The sequence below is a fragment of the Crinia signifera genome, chromosome 1 (assembly GCF_055691185.1).
Source record: "Crinia signifera chromosome 1, ASM5569118v1, whole genome shotgun sequence".
Classification (NCBI taxonomy): domain Eukaryota; kingdom Metazoa; phylum Chordata; class Amphibia; order Anura; family Myobatrachidae; genus Crinia; species Crinia signifera.
The window spans coordinates 355,294,171-355,311,811 of NC_139217.1; the positions used below are offsets into that span (position 1 = coordinate 355,294,171).

General features: G+C 47.0%; 1 long non-coding RNA gene across 1 annotated transcript; it reads right to left on the minus strand.

The window, feature by feature from the left end:
• Nucleotides 1-541: 541 nt before the first annotated feature.
• Nucleotides 542-12,334, minus strand: LOC146008977 (uncharacterized). Its single transcript, XR_014444599.1, has 3 exons — nt 11,427-12,334; nt 3,917-4,558; nt 542-1,448 (listed from the first exon to the last, which is right to left on the minus strand). It is a non-coding gene; the product is annotated as an uncharacterized LOC146008977 (long non-coding RNA).
• Nucleotides 12,335-17,641: the final 5,307 nt, after the last annotated feature.

Below are 17,641 nucleotides of genomic sequence, written 5' to 3' on the forward strand. Positions count from 1 at the left end.
CTGGTGACCACAGCTTGATAGACTATCTTTGTGTCATGTAGGACACCATTGGCTCAAATCTATATTATTTAGGCTAGAATTGCCTTTAATTGGCAATTCTAGCCTAAATAATATAGATTTGAGCCAATGGTGTCCTACATGACACAAAGATAGTCTATCAAGCTGTGGTCACCAGCCAACTGCGCAAATTTATATTGATTACCGCACTGGTGTCAGTAAGTGCGCATCTGCATAAAAAGGCCTTGAGCTACATTGACACTATCACACTGCATTGTCGTATTACTAATAATACAAGTGTCAGCATACCATACCTGTGGGGATACTTACCTTTAGTCAGAACGGATGTGGAGTCAAAGAGCCGCCGCTTTTTAAACACATCCACATACATTTTGTTTTGTTTGTGTGTTTTTATATTTCGCCTTTAAGACATACCAATAAAAGCTAAATTTTAATCGTTAAGTTTATTTAGGTGCACCACACCAGGACACACTTTTCTCTCTTGTTATCTCTTTGCAGACAGGCAATTTTCCTTAACCCCTAATGGAAGCAATTGTTAGACCTCTTCTTAACTTAATTAAGACTGAAAAGAATTGCACCAATTACAGCTGGTACAAAAAACAGCTGCAAGGCTGTTAACCAACCAGTCCCATTCTCGCCACATAACTCCCATTCTCTACTCCCTTCACTGGCTGCCTATAAAATGGTGAATCATATTCAAGATTAACTTAGTAAGTTTCAAAGCCCTAATGTACGTGACTAAGGCCCAAGGTATCTGAAGAAGTTTGCGATTCCATACTATCCCACCTGATTACTGCATTCTGTAGATGAAGGACTTTAAGCAGTACCTAGAATATCCCATAATTCATCTGGGGGTTGAGCTTTTATCCATACGACTCCGATTCTATGGAACTCACAGTACGAGAGGCACCCACTTGCAATCCATCAAAAACAGACTCAAGACTTTCCTGTTTACTCAAGCATTTCCATAATTCCCTTAATTATCATATATAATAAGCCTTTCTGTACTTCTTTGTACCTGTACTATTGTACATTCATTCTATCTGTTAAGCGCCTTTTAGTCCTATTGGAAAAAGAGCGTTATAAAAAATATATATGGTACTTGTTTAGTTTCACAGCGGCAGTTACGTACTTAGCGTCGCATCCCTTTCAGATTAGGCCTCGTGTTCCCATGGCCAGTGGGTGAAAATAATATATTTTACAGCTGTAAATAATGTGCCCTTGTTTACCTTGGTCGAGGTTTGAGATGGAGCGTACCATCGAGCAATGATATGCGATCAAGTTTTGTGTTAAACTTTGGAAATTGTGTAACGAGATGCTTGCCATGCTTCAAAAGGCCTTCGGGGGTAATCCTTGTCCAAGGTGAAAGTTTAACACTGGTTTAAATTTTCTGAGGAGGGCAGAGAAGGAAGAACCACACTCTGGATGACCTACAACAAGCCGGAATAAGCAAAGTGCGAGATGTGGACAAAGTGCGATATTTTTGAACACTGATGATCGTTTGAGTGTTAGAATGGTAGCAGAAAGGTTGGGACTTCCAAAAACTATTGTCATGACAAAAAAATGTAGCGATCAAAAAGGTGTGTGCCTGATGGTTCCCAAGGTTTTGACCAGTGAGCAAAAAGACAAGCGTGAGGTGATTTCCCACAAACTTTTGGAGCATGTGCACGTGAGCCTAATTTTTTTGACAGAGTGATAACAGGTGATGAAACTTGGCTCTTTGAGTATGATCCGGAGACCAAAAGGCAAAAGTGCAGAGTGGCACGCACCATTGTCGCCTTGCCCCAAAAAGGGCCAAATGAGCAATGCAACACATTGCTGCAAGTGAGGGAGTTTTTGGCCAAGCACAACGTGACAACGCTGCCTCGTCCACCCTATAGTACGGATCTGGCCCTGGCTGACTTATTTTTTATTCCCCCGGATCAAAAGCAGAAAGAACACCATTATCAGACCGTACACAAAGTGGAAGCATCCACTTAATGCCTTCCAGGAGGCACGCTGGCAACAGTGTATCAATGCTCAAATGTCTATATTTATTTATTTACAGTTTCTTATATAGTGCAGCATATTCCGTTGCACTTTACAATTGGAAACAACAGTGGGTAGAACTGGGTAGAAACAAACCGACATAGAGTAAAGTGGGTAGAAACAAACCGACATAGAGGATACTTTGAAGATTACTAACCCTATGTATCTGAAGGTTCAGTAAATAGCTTTTCTTTTGGTCCCCAGCAAATTCGCAAGATGGTCAGATGTTTATGCCCTTCGCATGCACATAATCGCATGTGGGCTTCTGTGAAAATGCCTTCGACTATGCAAGTCACTGTGGTGCACGCACAGGGGGGGGGGGGGGGTTGGAGGCCGGCAGAATACCGTACGTCTGCTGCCCGTCCAGTTCTGGGACCCAGACGCCGCAAGTTTAGGTCAGCCCAGACAGATTTGCAAGCAAGGGAAAAATCATTCGATGGTCGGCGAACATTGAATGATTTCGCCACCATACGCTACCCTGCAAATGGATGTTTATACAAAACATCCATTCTTAAAGTGGCAGGGACGGGCGGACCATGGTGGGGGGCTGGTATTTGCATGCCTGGTGGGCGGTGTTAGATGGGCTGGTGCCACCACTAGGCAGCTCTAGGCATTTGCCTGGGGCGCCGGCCACTGGAGAGCTGCACTTTGTAGACTTTGCTTCACCCCCCCCCCCCCCCCCCCCCGTGGAGCCAGGTGAGCATTGCCCGCACCCCCGTCCCCCATCCAGACCGGGTCAGAGGCGACAACCCCATAACCACCCCCTCTCCCTTACACTCGCCATCGGGCTGTGTGGCCAGGCTGGAGAGAGCATTGGGCGGCAGTGCAGCAGAGCATGGCGGCATGTGAATGGGATGAGTATGCTCCATCTGTAGCAGGGGGGGCTGGGGGAGGGAGCGGGCTCTGCGGGGAGGAGGGAGGGGGATGTCAGGAGAAGCTGCCCAGTGACGCCCCCCCACCCCCCATGGATCACGGCAAACGGGGGTCGTCTGGCGCGCTGACAGGGCTTGCACCGGGCCTGGGTGTTAGAAGGCTGGCTAAGCAGCAAACTTTGTCAGCTTAGTGAGTCAGTTAGAATCACCCCCTAGTCTCATTATTTTCAGGACAGACCTTGTATTCCCTATATCTGTACTAAAATTAGTCAAACAATTGGTTTTTAGAAATGAATGAGGCATTTCAAGTAGAAGTATGCATTGAGTCTAACAGATGTCATCTACTTATTATATGTTTTCTTAATGAAACAACTCCTAAAGGGCAAGATGTATCAAAATGAAAATGCGGTAAAACCCCTGTTTTTCTGCATTTTCATATGTACTATTACCCAGCCGCACCGATTTTGCACCCTTTGGGTGGCGATACACTATAGAAGCCTCTGGGCTTCTTTTCGCTGCCCGCCGCAACCCTGCTGCCTCGCCGACCCCCCCTCTCCCCCTCCTCCTGGACCCCGGAAGGTAAGCCCTTCCTCCCCCTAGAAACGCAGCCGGAAGTCCTTCGGGCTGCAAGGGGGATGAAGAGGCGCCGGGAACAGCATGCTTAGCTGTCTCCGGCGTGAAGGCAGCAGGAGACAGCAGGGAGGGGACGGAGACCCCACGCACACCACAGTACAGGTATCGTGGGGGTCTCCATTACTACACTGCGATGCCAGCCACATAATGTTAGTACATATGCGCTGGCATCACGGCGGGCGGCGAAGGGCGGCGATGTGTATTAATACATCCCGCCCAAAATGACTGACTTTCTATATGTTAAAAAAAGAACCAAAAAAAGGAAAATACACTTGCATTTTTGTACATCATTGCATAAAGCTAAAAATCCTATAAAGTATACAGGAGATCACTAACAGTTAAATAATTTGCATTGAAGGACACACCTTGGTTTTCTATAGTTATATAGTCCCTTTGATGCATTGAGCTTGATGTGTGTGTTTCACTCAGCAAGTCTGTTCTCAACTTTCCAGTATGTCCTGGGTTACTCTACTCCTCACCTTTACGGCTTGCTCATGTAAGAGATTAAATCATACACTGTATAGCCACTTCTCCCCATATACTGTCTCTTACATTCTTATTTTGTTTTCAGGTACTGTGGCTCAGTTTACTGTGATTCAGGAAGCTGCAATGTCATCTCCTCCTGATTCAAACATCCGTCTGATCTGCAGTCACAGTGGGGGCTCAGTAGCTGCGGGTAACTACCCAAACTGGGTGTACCAATCACCTGGAAGTGTTCCTAGCGCTATAGTCGGCAGTGATGGCAGCAGTAATCACAACATAAGGCCCTCATCGGTATCTGACAGATTCACAGGATCCATATCGGGAGGAACAGCCGTTCTGTCCATCAGCAGAGTACAAGCAAATGATGAAGGAACATATTTCTGCAGTCTTTGGGCAGGCAGTGCATACACAGTGGTATAGACAAATGCAGAACTGAGGCAATAAGCTCTATCCTGTAACCTCACAGAAGTTGTTTGTAATTGAAGAGGAGAATGAATGTATTTCTCACATTGGTCCTGATCCAGCTAATTAGAGAAAAAGCAAACAAAAAGTCACTGTCTAGAAAGAATTGACGCATTCACAGATTCATTAGCAAATCCGGAATATCAAAGAGTACTTTCAATCTGAGTACATTTTAGGCTTCCAATGATCTGCAAAAGTAACAGACTGGAAGTGGTCAGCGCAGATGCTGGAGATCCACCCCCAAAACACCTTAGCACACCTGCATTTTACCAAAAACACCCAGAAAGCACTATGGGGGAGATTCTCTAAGAATCTCCGCCCCCTTCGCCGCCCATCGCATTTATAATTATCGCATATATTGTAACATATGCGATAATTATAGCAAAGGACAGCTCTTGCGTTAAGAGCTGTCCTTTGCAGTGAGAGTCGCTGGGTCCTAGCAGGTCCCGGCGGCTCCCCCCTCCCTCAAACACCCGGCGCTGCTGCTGCTGCACCGGGCTCTCCTCCTCCCTGCACCCAGAAGAGGATCAGTGCAGGGAGGAGGTCACAGGTCTGGGCAGCACTGCGCTGTGCTGCCAGGACACAGGTGAGGGGGCGATGGGGGGCGGCGGAGGGTTGCGGTAGAAGCCCATTGGCTTCTATGGGGCATCGCCAGATTTTTCAGGCGATGCCCCCCGCCGCGTTAACCCGGCGGGGGATGCTTACAGCATCCCAAAATGCGGTAAAAACCCGATAACGGGGTTTTTACCGCATTTCTTGTTTAGAGAATCTCCCCCCATGTGTCTTAAATCTGCGTGCTCCCTGTATGTGAAGAGGGCCGGCAGCTGACATCCACTGGCATCAGCTGCCCACCCCCCACACCTGCATCATTGCCGAATCACCATGAGAACGCCCATAGTTTTCATGGGAATGGCCATGAAACACTGGGCTTCCCATGGGTGCAGCCCCTCACTGCCGCCCCATGCCCCCCACCCGCAATGTCACAGATTAGCGATTATGTAAGTTGCCATGTCCATTCGCACACAGAGCCTGCACATACGCATGCAGACTGAAAACATCGCTCCCCAGTGCGACTGTGCGGAGGAGTAAATCATTCAGAATGACCCCATAGTCTTTGATATTTCAATATTACCACCCATTCCTAGGGTGTGAGCTTGTGGGGTAGGGTAGATAGTCGAGTTGTCAATAGTTATGGAGATATCAGGATGGTAACTGTTCTTGGCTGGTTCTTGGCTGGTGGAAATATAAGTAATTCCATTTTGGGAATATTGAGTTTGAAGCGGACATCCAAGATGAGGTGGCAAAGAGGCTTTCAGAGACGTAAAAAAATGTACCACTGTCAATGTACTTTACTTTTTTACCCATTTAAATGGACATCCAGGGCCGTTTCTAGACAATTTAGCTCCCAGGGCGAAGAAATAAATTTGGGACCAGCATGCATGAACACATGTGTAAATTGATCTGAACTAATTTACTACATGCCCGAACATGCATTTGGACTATTCCTCAAAACTTTGGAAGCCAAAAAATAATGGGAAACCATCATTTCTATTTGTTTGTCAGTAAAAAATATTACTATAGTAAAAAACACTAGTTAAGTTTGTTATTAGATGAATATGTTGAAAAAAAAATGGTAATTGCTACATTTACGATAGTATGTAATGTTTTATTACAATAACAGCAGTTGTAGAACTACATGACTGAGCATTGCCACAAAACCTCTATTGTGTACATTATCTTTAATAAGGCCACCTTGCTGGGATCTGTAGGGCCGCAGCAGCACTATATTGTAAAAAACATACCAACACAGCATTACATGTATTTTACATTACAATGATTATTTGTTTGTGTAAATATGACAACACTTACCTGGCTGTGGTGGTAATGCCGGTACTTGTTTCCTATCTGGGCGCCCACGATTTTAATCGCGGGCATCGGGGGTAAAATCGTGGCCATCGCGGCCGATAAAAAATCGGGTGCGATGGGCCAGACGCGATGCCCGCGATTTTCCCATAGAGAACAATGTTAAATGCCTCAATTTACCCGCGATGACCGCGATTTACCTTAGGAAACAATGTTAAATGGATCAATTTCCCCAAATTATCATAGGGAACAATGGGAAATGTGGCAAAAACACCCCTGAACATAAAAATGTCCCCCCAAAAGTAGTTGACGCCACCCCGCCATCAACGTGAACCCGAAGCGTGGCGAGCGCAGCGAGCCCGCGAGGGGCGGCGGTACGCGTCCTCCGACCTTTTCATGCCCTACTATCCACTAGGGCGTGGAGTGAGAATAGAATAGTGTGGCGAGCGCAGCGAGCCACCGAGCCCGAAGCGTGGCGAGCGCAGCGAGCCCCGCGAGGGGACGCGGATACCTTCACAGGTAAACGCGTCCCTTCGCGGGCTTGACACCTGGGAAGCCCGCGAGGGGACGCGTATAACTGTGAAGGTATCCGCGTCCCCTCGCGGGGCTCGCTGCGCTCGCCACGCTTCGGGCTCGGTGGCTCGCTGCGCTCGCCACACTATTCTATTCTCACTCCACGCCCTAGTGGATAGTAGGGCATGAAAAGGTCGGAGGACGCGTACCGCCGCCCCTCGCGGGCTCGCTGCGCTCGCCACGCTTCGGGTTCACGTTGATGGCGGGGTGGCGTCAACTACTTTTGGGGGGACATTTTTATGTTCAGGGGTGTTTTTGCCACATTTCCCATTGTTCCCTATGATAATTTGGGGAAATTGATCCATTTAACATTGTTTCCTATGGTAAATCGCGGTCATCGCGGGTAAATTGAGGCATTTAACATTGTTCTCTATGGGAAAATCGCGGGCATCGCGTCGGTCGCATCGCATGTCATTATAATGACATGCGATGTACCCGCGATGCCCGCGATGGGCGCCCAGATAGGAAACAAGTACCGTAATGCCCATCTGTCGGTGTCAGCAATATGTAGGTCTGGAAGACCTCTGGTGGGATGATTCTTTTTAATTTTTCCTCATAGGATGTGTAGGTCACTTTGATGCTAGTTCTGCCCTTGTGCGAGTTGCCTGCTTTTTTTCGGTGACCACTTTCATTTTGAGGAACCACTTTTCATCATTGAAGCACTTCTTCACATTGCGCACTTTTTTAGTTATGGTTGCTTACATTTACAGCCCTACCTGCACATCATTGGTGTGTGCATTATCGTTGCCAAGAAATTGGTTAAAAAGGGGCTCATTGGCACAGATAAGGGCAGAATTTTCTTCATCTGAAAAGTGCACATGGTGCCCACTGGGAGTGCACCCTGTGGTAGAGTCTGTGTCCCCCTCAATGCCCTCCTAACCCTCCTCCTCTGCGCCCTCCTCATCATCATCCTGGCCAGCATTACCCTCCTCCCCCTGCCAGTCTACCTCAGACATGTCTGTGTCCTCCTGCTCCTCCTCATGGTGTGTAGCAAACAGGTCCTTTGTGTGGTGCTGTAGCTGGTTGCAGCAACAGCCTACTCCTGCTGGTCCTGTTGTGGGTGCTCCTCCTGCCTCCTCCATGGCACTGCCCTCCTTGGCACTATGGTGCCTCTCTCACTGGTGCTCTCTCTTTTGCCTCCTCTTCTGTCTATGCTGTTCTCCTCACTACCTTTCAAAGGTCAATATGGCACTAGACCCCTTTATATAGGGTGTGTGACGTATATTCTAGGGGAATTAGGTGGGCAAATAGATGTATGTGTTGTTTGGTTTGGTTTGGTAAGGTAGTGTTTGAAATCGCAATCTGGTTTGTCAGAAATTGACACATGACCAGGTCATAATATCGGACCACATCGCACCATATTGCATTTTCCAGCCAGGAAATCGCATTCCATTAAAAAGTTGATTTTTTTTTTAAATTGGCGATTTTAGAAAATGCGATAAGGTGCGATTTTGAAACCTTACTAAAAATCACACTCCATTAAATGTCACCCCTGATGTACTTTGAAACCTCCTGGGACGCACTAGCACTTTAACTCAGGACGTTAACCATTAAGCCATCTGGTGCCGCAGACTTATATATAAGTATAGCCGACCCCAGCTCCTTTTGAGTGTGAGATATTTTATCTATATACTGTTGGGTATAGACTGGGGAGAATGCTGTGGTCCTGTGTTGTATATGTATTGTATATATAAAAATAAATTCTTAATTTTTTAACCATAATTATGATTCATATTTCATTAAACATCGTTCCTAAAACATTGCGCTAAACTATACATTTTTTACATATATAATAGTGACTCATCCTAATGCCTCCACTTTCTATAGCTTGTGGTCAGTGGTGTAGCTAGGTGCCACGGCGCCCGGAGCAAGGGCATGTTTCGCGCCCCCCCCCCAATTTGTAGTAGGTGAGGCTCCTGCTCCGTGAAAAGTGGGCACGGCCCAACATTATACCACACAGTAATGCCCATTGCACATTTTAGCAAACTTTGTAATACCAATTACAGATAAAGCCACAGCCATAATGCCAATTACACATAAGGCCACACATGATGCCAATTGCATACTATAGAACACACCGTAATGCCCGTCGCATACTAACACACCGCAATGCCCATTGCACACTATTTAACAAACCGTTATGCCCATTACACATTTAACACATAAGTGCCACTTACCTACATGCTTGATGCCAGGGGCTTCATGCTCGATGCTCGATGCCAGGGGCTTCATGCTTAATGCCAAGGGGGACTGAAATTGATCGTTGCTAAGGGGGACTGAAATATGCTCGCAGGGAGGGAAGGTGTGAGTAATTGATAGTGCAGAGCAGGGAGGGTGGGAGTGATAGTGCAGAACAGGGTGGGTGAGATAGTGCAGAGCAGGGTGGGTGGGTGGGAGAGACTAGTGCAGAGCAGGGTGGGTGGGTGGGAGAGACTAGTGCAGAGCAGGGTGGGTGGGTGGGAGAGACTAGGGCAGAGCAGGGTGGGTGGGTGGGACAGACCAGTGCACAGCAGGGTGAGTGGGTGGTACAGACCAGTGCACAGCAGGGTGGGTGGGTGGTACAGACCAGTGCACAGCAGGGTGGGTGGGTGGTACAGACCAGTGCACAGCAGGGTGGGTGGGTGGTACAGACCAGTGCACAGCAGGGTGGGTGGGTGGGACAGACCAGTGCACAGCAGGGTGGCTGGGTGGGACAGACCCGTGCACAGCAGTGTGGGTGGGACAGACCCGTGCACAACAGGGTTCAGACCCGTGCACAGCAGGGTGGGTGGGGCAGACCCGTGCACAGCAGGGTGGGTGGGATGGGACAGACCCGTGCACAGCAGGGTGGGTGAGTGGATGGGACACACTAGTGCACAGCAGGGTGGGTGGATGGAACACTAGAGCACAGCAGGGTGGGTGGATGGAACACTAGAGCACAGCAGGGTGGGTGGGACACACTAGTAAACAGCAGGGTGGGTGGGACACACTAGTGCACAGCAGGGTGATTGGGTGGGACACATTAGTGCACAGCAGGGTGGGTGGGTGGGACACACTAGTGCACAGCAGGGTGGGTGGGTGGAACACACTAGTGCACAGCAGGGTGGGTGGGACACACTAGTGCACAGCAGGGTGGGTGGGTGGTACACACTAGTGCAGAGATTAGCAGCAGCAGCGGTGCATTCCACGCACCCCCTGTCGCTGGGCCTGCCCGCTCCCGGCTCCCCGCTGTGCACAGTGCTGCTATTTAAGTCACATCTCCCCCTGGACCGCGCTAGCCAATAGGCGCTCGTGGTCCAGCAGCCAATCAACTGGGGGCTGCTGGACCGCGAGTGTCTATTGGCTAGCGCGGTCCAGCGGGAGATGTGACTTTTAAATATACCACGTCTCCTGGACGCAGCGGGGAGCGGGGAGTCGGCGGGGGAGCCACACTAAGTTGGGCACTTGAGCGGGCTAGATGGCGGTGCCGGCATGGCTGCGGCGCCATGATAACTTCCGGCGCCTGGAGCTGGTGCTCCACCGGCACCGCCCTCGCTACGCCTCTGCTTGTGGTTCATGCTGTCTCACACACCTGCTCATTTCTCTGTGTTAAATGTACAAACAATATTAGTTTGCATACATTTTCACATACACTAAACAAATATTGAAATAAAGTAAATTCTTAATTCAACACAAAATATTACATACTGTAACTCCCAACTGTCCTGCTTTTCGTGGGAACATCCTATTTTCTTGGGACAGTCCCTCCCGGGGCTGGCATTGTCCAGCAGTTGGAGGCAGTTGGGAGGCCAACCTATCCGGCACTGCAGAGTGGGGAATAGATGCTGTGTGCATGCTGGATTAAAGTCCCCTCAAATACACCTCTCTTCAAAAATAAACAAAAAACTGCAACATCCTTAAAACAATATATATCTCTCCCCCCCTCCCCCGTATACCACGCCCAAAATTGGCATACCTACTACCAAAACTACAAATTATAAACTGAACAGCAGTACTGAAGGTCAATACCCTACCCAAACAATATCACAGTGAAGCGATAAATCACAGAAGCCACCAATGCTGTAAAGTGACAAGGGGTGGGGCCTGAGCATCAAAATCAACAAACGCAGTCATTTGATATAAAACAAATTTGAGGTTTTTATTTCAATTCAAAGTTGGAGTTTAGACCTTGTGGGCGGGATGTATTAATATACATCGCCGCCCTTCGCCTAACAGCCGCCGCGATGCTGCCGCATATGTACTAACATATGCGGCAGCATCGTGTTGCGGTGACGGAGACCCCCGCGATACCTGTGATGTGGTCTGCGGGGGTCTCCGTCACCTCCCGGCGGCTGCCGGCGTCCCCCTGCGTCTCCTCCTCCCCCCTGAAGCCGGATGTCCTCCCGGCTGTGACACCTGGAGGGTGGCGATACCCTGCCTAGCGAAAACGGGGCGGACGGGTATTGATACATAGGAAAATGCATTTTCCCGTTAGTACATCCCGCCCTGTATGAGTAGTAATCTGTCAGTTTTTACCATGTTTTGGTACATACAAGAGTTGACTTTCCAAACTTCCTGAGGCGCAAACCGTCCAGATGTTTTTTCTGTTTTTTCTGGCCGTCAATACTTCGTACAGTCTCTCTGATAATTTTTCCGATGGTTCTCAGGGAATAAATCAAAAGAGAAGCCATCAGTTAGATATAGACTAAGCAAAATGATTCTGTTACTGGAGCGAAGTAGGAGAGCAATGGCAATGGTCATACACAAGAAAAAATAAAACCAAAAAAAAAAAAAAAGATTCTTTAAAAATATACATACATCCAATGTTGGGTAGAATAGATGTGATGGCTGCTCACTCTCCACACTGTCTATTTTTTTTGTTTAATCCATATACACGTTGAATGGAGAGAATCTTGATCACTGTGAACACTTGAAAGGAAAGACAAAGAACCTGCTACGGGCTTATACTGTTCCATACTTACCGTGAATGGGGTACACCTACTATTTTCACAACACTCGTATATATATTTGATGCACAAAATAGGAAAAGAAACCTCTATGTGTGTGCCTCCCCCTTGTCATAAGTGAGTGAAGTGCGCCTATGAGATTCTTTTCGCATCATAAAGAATTCACAGCATAAGTCAACAGAATCACACATTGTTGTTTAATTTTTATTTTGTATGGTATACACACATAGGCGTGCGCAGCCCGTTTTATTAGGGGGTGCACCATTGGAGGGGCGTGTCCATCACTATCTACTGGGCGTGTTCATCATCTCCTATTATTACACATAATGAAACACACTAGACATAATGTCACGCACAATAATGCCCATCACACATTATGTTAGGGCTTAAAAAAATATTAGTAAAACAGGGACAATAGGGACTGTGCACGTCGAAGGCGCGCGCCAAAAATGAACACATACTTACATGCATATTACACATCACACAGCTATTACATAGTATACCACATTCCATAATGCCCATTACATGTTGTACGTGTAATTCCCATTACACGTTACGCCTCACACCATGATGCCCATTACACGTTACGCCTCAGACTGTGATGGCCATTACAGATTATGCCATGGGGGGGGGGGGGGATGTGAAATGTTCTTTGCCAGGAGTCACATGCTCCCTGGGAAGGGGGTGGTTAAATGCTCGTTGACAAGGGGAGTTTCATGCTCATTGCTGGGGGTGCGCATTGCACACCAGTGCTCCCGTGAATCCACACTTCCGGGTAGCGCTGGACACTCTTCTTATAAGATGCCCACCGGAGCCGCAGCCTCCTTCCCTTTTGAGCCGCTGGCCGGATGCTACACGCCGCACACTGAAGCTACTTTACCTGTCAGCGGCAGGCAGCATCTGGTCAGCCGCTCAAAAGTACCCAGGGGCAAATGCCCGCCCGTACACATAGTATACACACATACAAACATACAGAGCCCCCCACACATAGTATACATATGCACTGCCCCCCTTTGCTCACCCACATACACACATACAGATGTAGTATATACATAAAGAGCCCCCCCACACATAGTATACATATATATAGCCCCCCTACAGTATGCACTAATATATATATACACACACACACAGAGTATACATATACACAGATATACACAGCCCACACATATATACACACACACATAGTATACATACAGGCACAGCATGCACACACACACAATGTCCTGTAGTATACACAGAGCCCCCTTCCACACACATAGTATACATATACACAGCCCCCCTATGCACACATAGTATACTTACAACATGCTGATAAACACACACCTTTATGACATAACATAAAAAAGTAGCCAGCATTATTAAAGACCAATATACCTTACCCCTCTAAAACAAAGTCATAGCCTCATAACATACACACCCCCCTGTTCCAGCTCACCTGCAGCACATTTCAAACACAAGGAACAAGGAAGTCCTCACTCGGTCAGCACTGTTTAGTAATGCTTGGGAGGAGCTGTCTGTGCACATCAGCTCCCCCTACAGGCAGCCAGGGTCCTCACACGTCTGTCACTGCAGCCGGCTCCCGAAAAAAAAAAAAAAAAAGAAGCTATTCTGTGATGTCGGACCTGGCTGCGATCGTGCGGGGGTGCCTGCCATTAGGAGGTGCCTGTGCACCCCCGGCACCCCCCTTGCGCACGCCTATGTATACACATCATTGGGAGCCAAGAGGGAGGCCATAGAGAAACAATCACCGGAACAAGTACCCGCTACGTGCACATACAGTGCCATTCACACTGTGAGTTGGGTACGCCCGTCTATGCTCTCCTACTTCGCTCCAGTAACAGAATCATTTTGCTTAGTCTATATCTAACTGATGGCTTCTCTTTTGATTTATTCCCTGAGAACCATCGGAAAAATTATCAGAGAGACTGTACGAAGTATTGACGGCCAGAGAAAACATCTGGACGGTTTGCGCCTCAGGAAGTTTGGAAAGTCCACTCTTGTATTTTCTGTGTTATTGTTTTGGTTATTTGGTGATAACTAGGGATAAGTACGAACTAGAGGCAGCATTGCGCCAAGGAAGGGTCATATCCTATAACTTGTTTTTGCATGTTTTGGTACATATCTGACCATTCTTAATAAAAATGAGTAAGTCAAAAAATTACATTTCCCTTTTACTAATAGTGAAAGAGATGGATATTAAACACATTGATGTGTTTCAAAACTTCATTATCTCCAAGTCATTGAAGGATATCACAGCTGGCACTTCATTGCAGTCACTGGAGGCCTTTGGAGTGTACGGTCATGTCCTTAGCTCTGCAGCATTACAAACACTAACATCACATTGCACAGCTGCACTGTGAACACTGTGCTACATATGAGTCGTTTTTAACCAAAGTTGAAAATGCACGCAATCATCACACCATGTATGGGCACCTTAAATTCCGGGATCCTGCCGATCCCAATCCTAGGATCCTTCAGATAAGTTAGTATTATTTATTATTTATTTATTTACAGTTTCTTATATAGCGCAGCAGATTCCGTTGCGCTTTACAATAGTAGACAGTGATAAGACAAACTGGGTAACAACAGACAGACTTGGAGGTAGGAGGGCCCTGCTGCAAGCTTCCAATCTATAGGATGTGGTTTGCTGATAATGTGAATCACTAACTTTTCATGCACAGTAAAATAAACACCCATGGTCTGTAGGTGGGGAATAGTCACTTGTGATTTGCATAGAGACAGATTTCTAGACTATATTAATGTAACTTCACATTAGATTATCCAGATATTTTGTTTCTCCTCAGCAGCCTCCTCCCTGGCTTTATCATGCGTTGGTGTCTCCTTCTCCTCACTCTCACAACTCTCTGCCCATGTAAGTGATTATCCTTGTACAACCATCCCTTATCCGTTTTTGTTTTATTCTAACCTAAAAGTTTGATCTTCTTATTTCAGATACTGTGGCTCAGTTGACCCAGGAAGCTGCAATGTCGGTGTCTCCTGGTGCAGACATCCGTCTGACCTGCAGATGGAGCAGTGGCTCAGTAACTGGGGATAACTGGCCAGCCTGGATATATCAAACACCAGGGAGTGTCCCTAAACTTGTAGTTTCTAGCAGCAGCACTAGTAATCAAAACTACAGACCGTCATGGACATCAGATCGATTTACCGGGTCCATATCAGAAGGGTCAGCTGTCCTGTCCATAACAAATGTGCAACCTGGGGATGAAGGAGTCTATTACTGTACCATGTGGTCAGGCATCGCATACCACAGTGTTATAAGCTTCTGGAGGACTGAGACATTTATTTCAGCTTCCTGTTTTATTGCACGGTCTGTTCTTACATGTAATGTTGCTGTGATGACTGAGAGCATGCTTTATGCCTTGCACATGTTTTGGATCGGTGGCAGCCATTTAAAATAATGTTTAAGGACACTGCAGATCCAGTATTTCTACATATATTCCTTTTGTCCTGATTACAGTGGAACAGTCCTGCTAATTGGAGCAGATCCTCCCACAATATATACACACACACACTCCCACAATATACAGACACAGCATATGTATATATGTATATATATAGAGCACTTACCCCCTTCCTTTGCAGGCGAGGATGGAACCGGCACACGAGTTTTAGTGAAGAAAAAAAGTGAAGTTTATTGTACAAGCATAATTTTGCACAAACAGTCAGCTGTAACCTAACAGCCGTTTCAACCACTTCCTAGTGGTTTTCGTCAGAGGTGAAGAAGCATTACACTGAGCCGTTTAAATAGCATACAATTGCGCCAAATTCAGCACCAGAAAGAGGCCAGTCAGACCTCCTGTGATGTCAGCAAGCGTCACATACAGTGAGTGACAGCGGGGCTTGGTTGCTGGGGGCGCGGCTCATGGTGAGTCATCAGGGAACTCCCGATGCGTCAGCTAAGTGCTGGCATCGGGGTTATCCTGTGTAATACATGGGACTTCATAGCAGATGACCGCGGGGGTACAGCGCCGACGCTGCTGCAGTCTGGTGGGAGTGAGGACAAAAGTGAAGACAAAAGTGAAAGGGGATGCGGGAACGGAGGTCTGATTGTCAACTCAGACCGTCAATAAGCATACACATGCGGGGGAATATAAGTGAACACATACAGGGAAATACATGTAAATAGCGCTGGAAGCATATGTATCTGTCGCCTGTTACATAAATGGCATGCAATGAACGGAATCTTTACAGTCACAATCACATAGTTGTATAACACGTTAGGTCACCTATATCCTGTGGTTAAGGAATCTGTGCGGAGCCATGGCATATACAAGACATATTCACAAATAGTCGACACCAGCATGTGTCGACCTGGGTAGTGACATGTACTGGATAAAATGCAAAACAGTATGCTGGGTATAGCACTCCTTTACAAACTCAAACCAATACATTATCAGGACACTAATAAGCAACCAGTGCCTGTCCAGTCGACACAGAGCCGTGTCGATCCCGGACCATATATACAAAAAAAATTTAGTATTGGACTGTTCCTACACACGGCGGTGTAGGTCAACAGGTGGCAATAAACTTTAGTGTAACAGGATAACATATGAAGAGAAGATTAACTGAAATAAACAGGAATAAACGCACGGCGGCGTGAATATGAACCCTGGACACACAGCGGTGTTCAGGGGACCAGCAGGAGACTTAAACACCCCAAACACTCGGCGGTGTTTAGGGGACAGGCAGGTTAATGCGATAGCAGTATTTAGAGAAAAACACCCAATTTGAAGTCCTCATTTAAACCCACTGGGGCCAGACTTTTAAGCCTGAAAATCCAAGAAAGTTCCCTTTGTAAAAGGAGTCTTTCCCTGTCGCCTCCGTACTTGAGGGGTGGAATGTGGTCTAAAATAGTACATTTTAGATCTATCATCTTGTGTCTAAGTTCCAGAAAATGTCTTGCGACAGGCAGGTTCTTAAGGTCGCTCTGGGTCGTCATGGGGTTGATGCTCTTTTTGATTGAGGATCTGTGCTGGTTGAATCTCTCCTTGAAGGTGCATGTCGTCTTGCCCACGTAGACTTTGTGGCAAGGGCATTGTAAAGCATATATAATATATCTGCTGTTGCAGTCGAGGTGGTACTTGATATTGAAGCTCTCGCCATTGAGGGGGTTGACAAATCTGGGGCCAGTTAGAAGGTACTGGCAGTTCACACACCCCCCACATTTGAAGGTACCTTTTTTGCATGTAAGCCATGTTTGTCTTGATCCAATAGCAGGGTTGGGAGTGGTTTTAACCAATAGATCCCTCAGGTTTGGCCCTCTGCGGTACGCAAATCTTGGGGGTGCCGAGATTTCTTTTGAGAGCACAGGGTCGCTCGTGAGTAGGTGCCAGTGTTCATTCACTTTGTCTCTAATATGCTTAGAGGCCACTGTGTATGTGCTTACAAAGTTGAGTCTGTTTTCCCTCACTGTGTTCTCTGGCTTTTTACTTTGGAGGAGATCTTCTCTGTTAAGCTCCATCACTCTCTGGATTGCCTTTTCAACTTCATGTGGATCATAGCCCCTTTCAAGAAATTTCTCCTTCATTGTAGAGATAGCTGTTTTAGTGACTTCAGGGTCTGATGTTATCCTGATCACCCTAAGTAATTGGGAGTAGGGTAGCCCACGTTTAAGTGGCTCGGGATGGAAGCTGGTGGCTGCAAGTAAAGTATTTTTATCCGACTCTTTGGAAAAGATTTTAGTTGTTAGATGCCCATTTTCGATCATTACAGTAACATCCAAGTAATTGATGAGTCTTTCACTGAAGCTGATCGTGAATC